Source organism: Canis lupus, chromosome 5 (genome assembly GCF_011100685.1).
Source record: "Canis lupus familiaris isolate Mischka breed German Shepherd chromosome 5, alternate assembly UU_Cfam_GSD_1.0, whole genome shotgun sequence".
Classification (NCBI taxonomy): Eukaryota; Metazoa; Chordata; class Mammalia; order Carnivora; family Canidae; genus Canis; species Canis lupus.
This window is the reverse complement of record NC_049226.1, coordinates 48851347-48864942: the sequence shown is the minus strand read 5'-3', so window position 1 is coordinate 48864942 and position 13596 is coordinate 48851347. Positions and strand designations below refer to the sequence as shown.

At 43.0% G+C, this 13596-nt stretch overlaps 1 protein-coding gene and 1 long non-coding RNA gene across 11 annotated transcripts in view; both read left to right on the top strand.

Annotated features, from left to right (window-relative positions):
* Positions 1-13596, top strand: part of NFIA (nuclear factor I A) — a 373258-nt gene that overhangs the window by 346544 nt on the left and 13118 nt on the right. The window lies entirely within an intron of this gene.
* Positions 5391-8464, top strand: LOC119876300. The gene is made up of 2 exons (XR_005359686.1): positions 5391-5575; positions 6227-8464. It is a non-coding gene; the product is annotated as an uncharacterized LOC119876300 (long non-coding RNA).

Here is a 13596-nt window from a genome sequence, read left to right as displayed (position 1 = left end):
CCTTGAGTAGTTGGGGAAATCTTCAGGCCCTGTGTTCTCTTGGCACACAGCCTCGCCTCTCTCAAGTACCATCTCCCTTCCTCAGATCCATGGCCATTATGTGTGAGTTTGGGGAAGGGAGTAGTCCTGCGAGGATAGGACAATATGATAGAGAATTCTAGTAAGGGAACTGACCGTGATAGTGACCTGTGCCTCTTGGTAGAATAGAAGGAGCGCTAGACTAGGAGCCAAAATACTTGGATACTTAGCTTATCTCCCCCACTCATCAGTTATGTGATTGATCTTGGGAACAGGGAAAAAAAAAATCTGAGCACCTACTATATTCTTGGCACCACACTAGGCTGGAAGAGGAATGCATGTGTGTGTATGTATGTATGTCTGTGTATCCAATCCCTGCCATACCTTGCTCACAGACTTCTAGGGAGAAAGGTAAACAAATTATAGTAAGGTATGATAAATGAAACAATTAAAGTATGTAAAATCTGTAAGGAGTACAAAGAGTAGGTAATTTTCTCTGGAGAGAAGCTGGGCATTCATGGAAGATATTGTAGACGAGATGACACATGAGCTGGTCTCGAAGGAGACGGACAACATTCCATTCCAGACAGGGGGAACAGCATGTGCAAAAGAGTAACAGTTTGAGGAACATTACTCTGTTTGGTATGTCTGTTAATGTAAATGGCAGAGAACGTTGAATAATGAGGCTAGGAAGTTAGGGTCTAGTCATGAATAAATACATTACTTTATACAATGGTAAGGCAATTGGACTTTATTCTGTGGAAGGTGGGAAGCAGGTGAAGGACACAGAGGGATTTCTATAGGTGAAGCAACTTTAACCTAGCTTCCTTTAACAGTCCTTAGGTACAGGATTTTACAGATATTAGTAGTTTGAAGACCTGTGATCATGAGGCACCCTCCTCTCCTGGGCAATGCAATATAGGAAAGAAGACATCCGCTGGAGCCAGACAGACTTGATTTTGATTCATCTCAGTACGTGACTGCTGTCGACTGAATTGTGTTGTTCCCCCTTTCCTCCTACCCCTACCCTGCCAAAATTCATATTCTGAAACCCTAGCCCCCACTGCAATGATATTTGAAGATGGGGACTTGGGGAAAGAGGTTTATCTGTGGGGTGGGAGGAGCTCATGATGGGATTAGTGCGGGTGTAAGAAGAGACACCAGAGAGCTGGTACTGTCTCGGCCGTGAGGACTGGTGAGAAGGCAGCCACCTGCAAACCAGGAAGAGGACCCTCAGGGACCGGTCAGGTACAGATGAGCTAGAACCTTGACATTGGACCTCCGAGCCTCCAGAACTGTGAGAAAACAAGATTTTCAGATATTTAATATTATTTGAGCAACCCAGTTTAGGATATTCTGCTACGGCAATCTGAGACTATTATAGTGATCTGGGGGTAGTTTTTAGCCTTTCTGAACCTCAGAGGTCACATTTATAAAATTGGAAACCTGTGCGTGCTGCTTGGAGTTTTATAAAGATTGAACATGGTTAGGTTATAAAGCCCCCAGCACCCTTCCCTGGCACACGGAGAGCTGCGGATGTGTGCTGCTGCTTGTTCGCCTCTTAGAATTGAATCTCTGTAAAGCACCAGAGGTCAGGCAGGATGCATCTCATTCATCTTTAGGACCAGGGACCTGTGATTGCCCATAAGAACCCAGAAATGTTAATATGGCGAAAACCCCAGAGGTGATCTGGTCATGTCCCCCTAAGCTGAGTCTCTTTTCCCCCCATCCTCCCACATCCGTGTTCCATAAGTTGTGCCATTAATTCTCTCATTAGCTAGTGGAATGATATTTATTTATTAAGAACATACTTAGCATACTCCCAAGGAGCAAGTTAAAGCTCAGCAACAGCTGCAGTTTCTGGTTGGGAGGCAAAATACACTGAGAAATGCATACGGAGAGTTTGTATGTATGTTATAATTTCATATTTAAAAACTATTAAACTTTATGCTGGATGAGGGAGAGAAGAAAAAAAATCCCTGTGCAAAAAACGTTATGAACCTAGGAGCACAGTTTCTGAATGTTTATTTTGTCAGATACACAGCTGACATGATTAGTTCTAATGGGGTGGTGATCCTCATTGAATTGCAGATCTGTTTGAGTGACTGAAATACCGCAGGGACCTAAATAAGTGGTGCATACGGTATTACTTAGGCTGCATCCTTTAGCCAAGTCGAAGGCTTCTTTTTCTCTGCCCCTTCTAAACCTGCACACACACACGCGTGCACACATGCTCATGCACACAGCACACCACGGATGCATTCATCTCTCCAGAAACTCCATGTAGAGCACTAATTACCTATCCAGAGTGACACTGACTTGCCTTTGTGGATTTCTCCCCGTTGCCCTCAGCCACCCAAGCGCACCCAAACCCTCCACACACACACACTCTCCACTACAGATAATGGTGTATCAGATCAGTCTGCTTTGCTGCTGCATCAAGACCCAGATCAATTTATTGACTCTGTCAGAGTGGCTGGTACAGTAATTGTTACAAGAGAAGAATGGAAAGTGAGAACGCATCCACATGAAAAATAAAAATGACGTTTTTTTCTTTCCTGCCCTCCCCTTTTTGCTTTTTTTTTTTTTTTTTTTTGCCTCATAGATCTTTATGTGTTTACACAGCAGAGAGCACTTTACTTAAGTTAATCAGCTCCTTCTACATTATTAATTGTGACAGGGTGCTACATGACAGGAAGAGTATTATGGGAAGCATTGACCTCCCTCAGATGGTGTGGACCTGAGCAAGTTTGGTATTCCTTACCTTATCACACTGCTTTGGGGTCCCATCAACTCACATTTCCCTGATTGACAACACAGAATGCCTCCCATCAATACAATTGATTTTGTGAAAAAGGACAGGGAACATTTTTCAGCTTGAGATAGATGAATTATGGTGATGGCAAGAGAGAACATTTCAGAAATCTTTCAGTTTAGAAATCTAAATTGGGAACTAAGGTACTATTATCATCCCAAACACACACCTAATTTTTATCCTCAGAAAAATAATAGTATTAGAGGAAACTTACTACAAGTGAAAAATAGATTTAGTTGAGGCCAGCCATGAACCTGAAGATGTAATAGCTATTTTTAAAAGGCTATCTGCTAATTTTTTTGTGGGAAATTTTTGGTTAAGTGCACATCTTTGAAAGACATTTCATTAAAGTTCAACTTTCATGGCTTATACCTGTAGACCCTAACATAAATCCTATGTGAACGGACAAAAGTGAGTGGGTGTCATTTGTGACCTGGAAATAAAAGGTCAACCATTGGATTTATAGCTTTTTTACTGAAAAGAACATAAAGATTCCTGCCAACTGGAGTCAATCCATATTTTAATGTTTCCTAGTTAAGATTATAAAATCAAGGGATTAGGATCATGCTGTTCAGTGAAGGTCAAAAATTAAATGTGGTGGGCTAAGTGTCATTCCCATGGGGCAGAAGTTAATATTTCAAAAACCATTTCTACCACTGGCAGTCAAGAAATGAATTGTCTATGGTCATTAACCAAGGTAAGGGGAATCCCACTATCATTACTACATTTAATGATGATTATTACACTAATCAACTATATTGTTAAATTACTCTGCTGTTCTCCTATAATGTCCCTGAACAGTGATAGTGGATTGATTGCTATCAAATAATTCTCATATGCAATTGGGAACAAGTCAAAATGGAAGATCATGTATGAAGGCTTCCTTGTGGGAAAAGAAGTTGTGGCTGTTTTATGAATGTAAGGGCAATAACATAGAATCTTACGCCACATATAACATTCTGCTAAGACCAAGAATCTGCAACGCTACAGGCCTGTTATTTGGTATGATTCACCAGTACAAAAGTGTTTAAATACAAAAAGTGAAATGCATTTCTTTTTATTATTTTTTTTTCTATTTCACATTTTTTGCATGTGCTGCCACCCCCCTCCGTCGTCTTCTCTTTTTAGAAAAAAAAAAAAAAATTTCATCCACCATGTCCTTTCCTTCCTTAAATTTTTGGAACTCTGGATTCCATCTACATTGGATTTTCATTAAGAGAAAAGGTTATTTGCATGTCTTTACAGGATGACTCAGATACAGATACCCCTCACCATTTTCAGATCTATTTTAAGATACCAGTATTTTTTGAAGTTATAGAAATACGGAATATTGAAGCTGGTAATTTCCTTAAAGATGATCTACTCTAGGGATACCTGGGTGGCTCAGTGGTTGAGCATCTGCCTTTGGCTCAGGTTGGGATCCCGAGGTCCTGGGATGGAGTCCCGTATCAGGCTCCTCACAGGGAGCCTGCTTCTCCCTCGGCCTATGTCTCTGCCTCTGTGTGTCTCTCATGAATAAATAATAAAATCTTTAAATTAAAAAAAAAAAAAGATGATCTACTCTAGACACCATCATTTTCCAGATACAACTTTAAGTGCATTTTGGAATAAAGCCTGTGTCATTTTGATAAAACAGCACCTCCATTCAAGAGACCCAAAGCCCAAGGAGGTGAAAGAGCCTCCAAGGGCACGAGGCTAACCAGAGGCAAAAGGGGAACTGGAATGTAGGGTATCCCACACCAGGGAGGAAAGGGACTGGTGGTTGAATCTCTGCCATAGGAAATGGGTGCGTGGCCTCTATTTTACAGAGGTGTTTTATAAAAGCCCTATATCCATTAGACTGACCTGAGTGCATTGGAATCCTCGAGAACAAAAGCGTGTAATTCGAAAGTCTACCTCACAGAATTTTTCCTGCTAAACTGCCCTGTGGGTGTACCCTGTGGATGTGGGTGTGGGTGGGTCTGTCTGTGCTCCTGGGTAGCTTTTACTTGCACAGTTTCTTAACTTTCGTCCTTCACAGTATAGACAAAGGTTAAAATTCCCATCTACTTTCCCAGGCAAACACTTTAAAGTGCTTCTACAGGAGGCAGAGAGCAGGGAGGACCTTTGATTTAAAGTTCAACATTTACATTTGTAATTTTGACTAATTTCTGTGCTCGCATTAATTAAATTGAAATTGTTTAATTAGAATAAAACTAAAATTGATCATTAGGATTAATTTAACCTGATAGGCTTTGTGTGCCTTTCTAGACAAATATTATGAAATATAGTGATAATGAAGCAGTGAGAGGTATAATTTCACATCTTATAATGATTTTAATATCTGCCAGTTGTTCTCCCTGGTATCTGGATAGCTCTGAATGTTGCTATTTGTTACATCATTACCAGCCAGCGAGGGCCATGCTGCATCTCACAGTTGGCCTCTTCCCAAATATTTTTCCCTGTCAAAGTCTAAAGATGTACCCACTTCTCTTCACCCCCACCCTCCTAAAAACATCATTCTTCCTCTTTCTCCCACCCCCACCATCTTCCAGGAAGGCTGCTTGCTTGGCTCTTCACTTCCCCTGGGCCTTGCATCACAATGACCTTTGTAAACTAAGAACTGCTGCTTGATACTCCTTATGGAATTCACTAATGCTCCTCAGCCATAGGGTCAGTGCTGTCAAATCTGGACTGCCCCCCTTTACACCCCTTCCTGGCTGCTTGCTTAGAATAAGAACCAGGCACAAATTAAGCTGCATGGTAAGATGAGCTATTGACACCACTGAATAACTAACGCTAAGGGAGCGGAAGAAAGAAGGCAGCTTCTCCAAGGGTCTAATTGGCTTCTAGGAAATAGCTTGTCCTCTTCAGCCCATGCCTTCCATGTAGCTCTCTTAAGCCAGTATGTTTCCAGATTTGGTGCTCTCTGTTTCTTGCAGAAAATCATAGAATAAGGATACTGTTTGACCAAAGGATTCAGCATCGGTTTAAAAACATTAGACCTGCATCTACCTACCAACACACTAACAAGTGAACAACTTTTTTTTTTTTTTTAAGATTTTATTTATTTATTCATGAGAGAGAGAGAGAGAGAGAGAGGCAGAGACACAGACAGAGGGAGAAGCAGGCTCCATTCAGGGAGCCCAAAACGGGACTCGATTCCGGGTCTCCAGGATCACGCCCTGGGCTGAAGGCTCTGGGCCACTGGAGCTGCCCCAACTTTTTGAACTTACCAGGTTGACTGTCAAATTATTTTATCTTCCAAACAATTAAAATTCACATTGGTAAATTAAATCCTCAGGAAAATCTGCAAACCATCTCGAGTTTCAAATTCCTCCCATCCACCATTTTGTCAGAGTAACCTTAAAAAAAAAAAAAGTCACGTTAGCCAGTTATGTTTGTTTCCTATAGCAACCTTGAACAGCAGAATCCAAAAGGCAGTGGAGAAGGAGTCCAAATCATATATCTATGAAAAAGAAAAAAGAAAATAAACCTAGATGAAAGAAAGAACATGACTCTCAAGAATCTGTGGATGACTGACCAGTGGGATTAGCAGAGACTATCTCCTATGCAAATTATCATCTTTCTGCCAGAATGGCCAATCGGTCCTGGCCAGAGGCTGACAAACTCTTAGGGTTACGAGCCCATCCACTCAATCACCGTAAGTAAACTGCTGTCCCAAAAGAGACTTCTTTTACTGTCCATTCCTTCAGAATATCATCTCAATGATTCTACATTTTATTCATGTCTTATCCAGTAGAAGAAACTTACTTTCATAGCAAAGAGTTTTATTTAGAAGCTTATTCACATTTAACTTGTTTTTAGAAAATCCTTGATGTTTCTCAGCCTTTGAGCTAGTCTAAGTTCAGGGGATTGAAGGAAGAATACATGGCTAGCATACAATTGCTGTTATTGTATTTATTCAAGAAAAATGACTGCCTATCATTGTACTAGGCCAAGAGGAGCAGTGACTGGCATAGAAAGATGAGGTTTCTGTCTTTCCTGTCAGAAAAGAATACCATAAAACAAGCATCAGTTCTGCATAGTCTTGTTAAGACACAAAGCACTTTCATATATCATTTCCATTTATCCTCACAACCACAATGCTAGGAAGGTGGTCTTAATCCCTCCTTAACAGAGGCACGCACTGAGACTCAGATTCATTGTGGACTCTTTGCACCATCCTCCCTTGGCCAGGTAGATTCTTCTCTAACACCCACAGCAGTGCTTAATTTTTCTTAAACTATTCGATTCATCACATATCACTCTGCAGGGAGACAGCTGCTGAAGCTGGGAATGCCACATCCCACAGTGATGCTGGATGTGCTCACCTATCCAGAAAGAAGCATTCCAGTGTAAAGAGATGCTAGAAAGTAACTCTCAGGCCCTGCATCATTGGTTTATTACTCCTGTACCTGCTTTCTCACTAGATAAACTCAAATTTCAGAGAGAAGTGAGTGGCAGAGTCCATGGTGCTATTTCTCTGGTTCTCTTTCCATATCTGCCCATGAAGACAATGGCTGCTTTCTCTGAACTCCTGGACCCTCGCTTAGTCTTAACCTCGGTGATTCATGAACTCAGCTCTCTCCAGATTGGTTCTCTATAATAGCATTTACGATCCCTACTTAAACTCTTTTATAGTCCCCAACCCAAAATAGCTACTTCTTCCTCTCCAGTGTACCTTTATTGCCGGGAAAATCCCTAAGATCTTTCTGACCTCAAAAATCCCTTAGGTTTTTTTCATAAACACAATATGGGATCCCTTTTGGGTTGGGGACATTTATCTTCATAACACTCTTTATCTACATTTTCAAGGCAGAAAACCAGTTTAGCAAACTCTAGTTTTTATATTTGAAGAGAATAAATATGCATTGACCAGTTTCATAGAAATGCTGAAGACAATTGCAGAGGAATTCAGAGTCCTGGCTTTGGAATTCTAGAACTATATCTAGAATCTGTTACTCACTTTTCAACTGGAATGTTAACTTGAAAGCCTTACAGGGAAAATTAAGAAGATACAGTTGGCCCCTGCCTTGTCTTTCTTTTTCTCTTTCTTTGACTTTATGGCAGATCTGAGGAAACTTTGAATACTAACTAAAGCTTGTGCTGCTCAGCCTCAGAGTCTGAAATGCCTGAGAAAGCCGTACAGATTCCAACTGTAAAACATTCCTTCACCAAGCCTTGGAAACTAGCACACTGAGGCCGACAGAGCTCAGAGGGAACACATGTAAATGAGGCTCAGTTATAAACTCCTGAAGAGTGTTTTATTTAGTTTAAACCTGAACTTGAACTCGTAAACCTGTTCCTGAAAAACACCACCAAAAGGCTGATGGAGTACAACAGGAAGCCATATTTTAGCTCAGACAATTCACTCCTCAAAGAGAAAGAAAAAAATCTTCAAGTATTTTTTTTTTAATTCAATGCCTTTAAGACAGTGGTAGAGCTGCAAGATTTTTGTGATTGCAGAATCCAGTGAAAGTTAAGAGGTATCATTTAAACTTCCCACCATTCTTGCAAAAAGAACAATAGCATCTCCCATCCATATGGTGACTTAACAAGAGAAAAGGGTATTTAAGGAGCCCATGAATGTATCACAGTCCAGTGTGTAATTGGTTTCATTAAAATATAATAAAGTGATAGCGGAATGTGTAACTGTTCTAGATTAGCACTGAGTGCGTGAGTTCTAACCTTGTTCCCAGATGTGATTTACTGGGACAGCCCTACCTGGAGAACTTATCTGAAAACAAAGTAGGTGATTTTGTTACCATGTTTGATTTTATAAAACACATTCTTAAATCTGTCTTTGCTTGGGAGATCTTCACCACCTCCAAAGTCATGACTAGAAAGATAAAAATGCAGTAAATTTGCTGTGTTAGGATGATATTACCTCTCTCCAAGAAGCATAGACTCCTGCCAGGGAAGCCAAGTAGCTCTGCCAGTCATACATCTTATGTATATGGCCAAACCATTGATGAGACCCTTCACACTGAATGCTAAGGTTATAGGATCTTGTCTTTGTTCAGTTCCCCACCCAACCCCACCCTGAAGCTTCCCACTCACCTCCCCTAGAAATATTCAGGAAGAATCGAATCGTTTGTAGTAATGAATATCGCTTACTTTTAAATTTAATCTACAAATTTAGAAGGAAATAAATCTGAACATAAAAAGCATTTGCTGTTTCAGCATTAAAAAAAAAATACTGTCATTTGAAACTGCCAACTCCCCCATGTGGGTTTGTTTTGCAAGTCACGTCTTAACAAAGACAAGTTGTGTTGCCATAAAACCCTAAATCCTACCACATTTTCAGAAGAAGGAGGAAAGCATTGTTCACTGATCCCTGGTTTGTGCATTCGGGGATGTCACATGAAGCTTTGACTAGGCCCGGGGAAATCATTCCATTTCTATCAAGGGTAATTGGCCCAGAGGAAACCTTGACTCCCACCCCATGTCTTCCAGATCACAGCCACACCTCCCATGGCCCTGCTGCTCATTACTCTTCTGGCTGGTATTTCAAAATCATTTAGGCCAGTATTTGAATGTTTCATCTTTTTGTGTTTGTTATTGCCTCCAAATACTGTGGGTAACTGGTACACCCAGGACTGCTTTGCAGATAAGTTAGGTTGGACCCTCACCACCCCCCTCCCACCCCTGGGCCCGGAAGTCACAGAGACTAAAACTCAGGTCTCTAGCTTTCTCCATGGCCAAGTTCACTCTCAGCTCAATGAGGGGTGTGACCAGTTTTTGTGACCAGTTTTACCCTAGTATCCCATCCACACTGTCACTGACTCCTGGAACCAGTGAAATGGAAAAACAGGTGTTCCCAGAAGGTCAAGAAAGTTAAGGACTGAGATCTTAGTAAGTAGAATCAGAGTGATGACCTCCCGGGATGCCAGTCCCAGGGCAGCCAGTGCCTGAGCTGAGGCTTCCAATTCACAGTCCAGTGCTCAGGTACATCTCACTGTCCTTGTGAATCTGAGAACTGAGATACAGCAGCCTCCTCCACTTTCCACCCCCATTCTACTTCTAAACCTGGTTTCTTTGGCTCACTACAGAAATCTTCCATTCCAGCTGCTGGGTGGGGTGGTTGTGGTTGCAACTGAGTGCGTTCTCCTGCGCTTCTTTTCTTAATCCAGTGAATGGAGTAGGAAGGACTGTTGGTTTGTGCAGCCTTTGGGAGAGGAGGGGGTCTGCCCTAATTCCTGTGGGGGGCTCAAACCCAGGTGGAGAAGGAGAGAAAGAGACTGGCTGGAGGGCTGGGAAAGGACAGGAGGAGGGAGCCCCTACCGTGAACAGAGGGTGATTAAGGGGGTAAGAAGCAAAGACCCGTGCTGTAGGTCGTGCCAGTGGGCACCAGCTGGGGTGGAAAGGTCCAGAGGTGGCAGGTGCCATCCAGTGCCTAAAGGGCTTCTTGGCTGAAAAGGTTAGTTTGGGAATTCGTTTCTGGCAAAGTATCAGATCCTCCATTGCTCTATTGCAGGACGTCTCTGGGAGCCTTTTTGTAAGAACTGGACTTTTCGCTTTCATGTTATTTTTTCCCCTTTCCAGACCTTTTCTACCTGCGCAATCTGAACACTAAATCTACATGATAGATGTGCTGTGAACCTGAGTGGTGTTGGGGAAGGGCTTTTCAGCTCTGGGGGAAGAACAGGAGCGGAGAAGCACCGGGTGGAATGATTATTACAATGTGGCCACGCTCTGCTGAGCTCTGACCTCCACTCCCACGCCTCTCTTTTTAAACAAGAAAGGTTACCTCCCTGGGCCACCATTGGGCCAGCCCCAAGTGTGACTGTCTGCACTTGTTAGACAACAGGCATTTAATTAAAGTCGGAATCTGATGTGCAGAAAACATACATTTTTTTTTTCATTTCATAGCTCCCTAGGAAATCATATTCTCCTCCGTGCCGACTGTACTCAACTCTCCCTGCCGCCAAAAAAAAAAAGAAAAAAAAGAAAAGAAAGAAAGAAAAAAAGACCAGAGGAAAGATTATCTTAATACCGAAAATCAAAAATTACCAAAGGGTACCGTGCCTTCTTTATTTTTTTGCCTTTCGGGGCAGACATTAGCCAGTAATAAAGCCTGTATTGTATCTTCAGACCAGAGCCAGCCTTTTAATGGCTAACTTCCCACACGCGAAAGGGTTCGTCCCATTTCGGGGCACTAAAATAACAGCATTTAATGAATCTGTAACTAAAATCTTTCATCTTTCCTCTGTGCAATCAAAGGGGTTGCCTGATGCCTTCTGGTACTTGGTCTGGACTTTGTGGAATCAAAAATGAGTAAAAAGGAACAAACAATAAACACCAGGCCTGGCTGAAAATAAACCGCGGAGCCCCATTGTCACTGCATTTCCGTTCGCAGAGCCATCCAGCGCACTGTCGCGGCTCCACCCAGAGAATCCGGCGGTGCCATCCTCGCCCCACAGATAGGAACTCTGGACGATTTCATCGGGCCCTTGTCCCCTTAATCTCCACGCCGCACCTCAGATCTCAAGCAGCTTCCGTGGCGCGGGCTCACTTTAATGGATAGAATCTATTTTTCATGAAAAAGCAGGAAATAAGCTGTCTCTTTCATAAAAAGATTTACAAAATGTAATCATTGTTGAAATATTCCCTTTGAACTGCCGTGTCCACGGGGGTCTCCGGCTCCCAGAGTCGTGCTTCATTAGAACCCCCTCACAAGCGGCTCCAGAAGGGCAGGTACACTGGTGGCGCCCGGCTTTGATGTCTTGAATGAATGAAAGAAAAGCACAATAAAAAAAGAGCTGTTGATCAAGCATAAAATACTCTTTAAGCTGACAGAATAGCAGCGTTAACACACCCTAAGCTGCTTTTAGTTTTTCCCTTTTTTCCTCACATTTTCCTGTGCTTTGTGTACAGTGGGGGTTTGTATTTTATAAGAAGTCTCTGATCTATGTAGTATGCCATTCGCTAACAAAAACCAAAATAGGATTGTTTCTGGCCCACTTGGTTGCCTGACTACTCCCTCCCTCCCCGCCGCCCCGCTCCCCCGCTCCCCCCCAACTTCCAAGGCGTGCAGTTTAGCCTTGCAAGGCAAGGGCCCAAATGCCTTTCATAAACTTGAGCCAATTCCTTTTGTGTGGTTAGTTTCGCTGCTCTGATTTTAATACCGCAATTAAAGACAGATTTTTATTTTCTCAAGAACTTTCTCTTGCAATGGGGGGCGTGGGGGGGGGGATGGAACCGACGCAGCTGCTACTTTTAACTAAGAAATTATATCATTAAGTCCGAGAGAGTCGCCTTGTTGAGCGGTGACTTTCCAAGGGAACGGGTCTTCCCAGCGTCTCACGTGGACCTGAGGGCCCAGACACATGTTAAGCCATTTCCCTTGACGTCCTGGTTTTCTGGGCTTGCCTCTATCCAGGCATTAGCTCATCTAAGCCACATAAAAACTGGTCAGGTTGTTCTCTCCATTTCATGGAGTCTAAAACTGAGACTCGGGAATGCTAACTTCCCTGACATGACTTAACTAGTACAGGGCAGTGTGTACTAGTTGGACGATGGGATTCTGCTAACTCCACCTCTGGGGCCCTCGCTCCACCACGGGGCATACAGCCCTCTGAGAGGGAGGTCTGCAGAGTGCATGTGAGTGGGCCAGAACACCGCTGTTAATTCAAAAAAGTCTTTGGTTTCATGAGGTAAAAAGGTTACTCAGATGAAAATGTAAAGGGAGACCAAAAAAAAAAAAAAATTCTTGATAGTGAGGCAGACACTAGGGCAGGTTGGAAGATGGTGAAAGATTTAGACTTTGGAACTACAGTCGGAATAATTGGATTGTGTGTGTACTCTCAAGGTTTGGAGGTGCTGGATGGCTTATTGGGCAAAAAGATTAGTGTTTTCCCGTCTTGAGGTTTGAACCAAACGGAGGTCTTGGCCGGGAGCAGCACGGTCACTCTCCAGGGAGCGGTGGTTTGGACAACTCCTCTGTGCTTGTAGTAAGTAGGCAGCCGTCCATGTTACAAAACTATTGCACGTGCTACTGACGCAGTTGGCCACAGTTGGCCCTACTGCAAGAACTCTTCCATCAGAACTGCCTGGGGCAGCTTGTGGAGACCTGCGTGTCTCTTTCTCTCTCTCCCTCTCCGGAAAGCACCTGTCATTTGGGGAGGCATGGCCATGTGGCATGAGCATGGATGTGGTACAGCTATGCTAGAAGTCATCCATCTAAATGCCTTGTTGGGGTAACTGACACCAGGCTTCGAGAGAACCTTAGGGACAGCTCATTTCTGCCTGCCTGCCTGCCTGCCTTCCTTTATTCAACCGCATTTAGTAAGTGCCTACTCTGCACCAGCCGCTGGGCAAGACACTGGGGATGCCACACTCAAGAAGAGATCCATTTTCTTGGGGAGAAAACAGGTAATTACAGTTCAGAGACTGTGACAGAGGTAAACCCCAGGACTAAAGGCCTGGAGAAAGACCCCTTGGAAGAAGGGATGCTAATCTGAGAATGCAAGAACTAGCAAGTGTTAGCAAAGCCAAGGAGAGCGGGATCGCCCGTGCCAAGGCCCAGCAGGGAGAAAGCATTTGGCTTTGGGGAATCTGGAAGAAGTTTAACACAGCACAAGTGTTGAGTACAAGCAGTGAAAAGATAAGGCCACAAAGGTAAGTAGGGCCAATCATGGCCCATTAATGTTTTAATAGTTTCCTGTACAATAAACAAGTCTTGGTTTAGCGTTATTGAAAACAGGCTTTCTTTAATTAACAAAATCAGACAAGAAAAATGACGGCAGAGATCAAAGCCCGTGGCTGGCAATCCCAGTAAC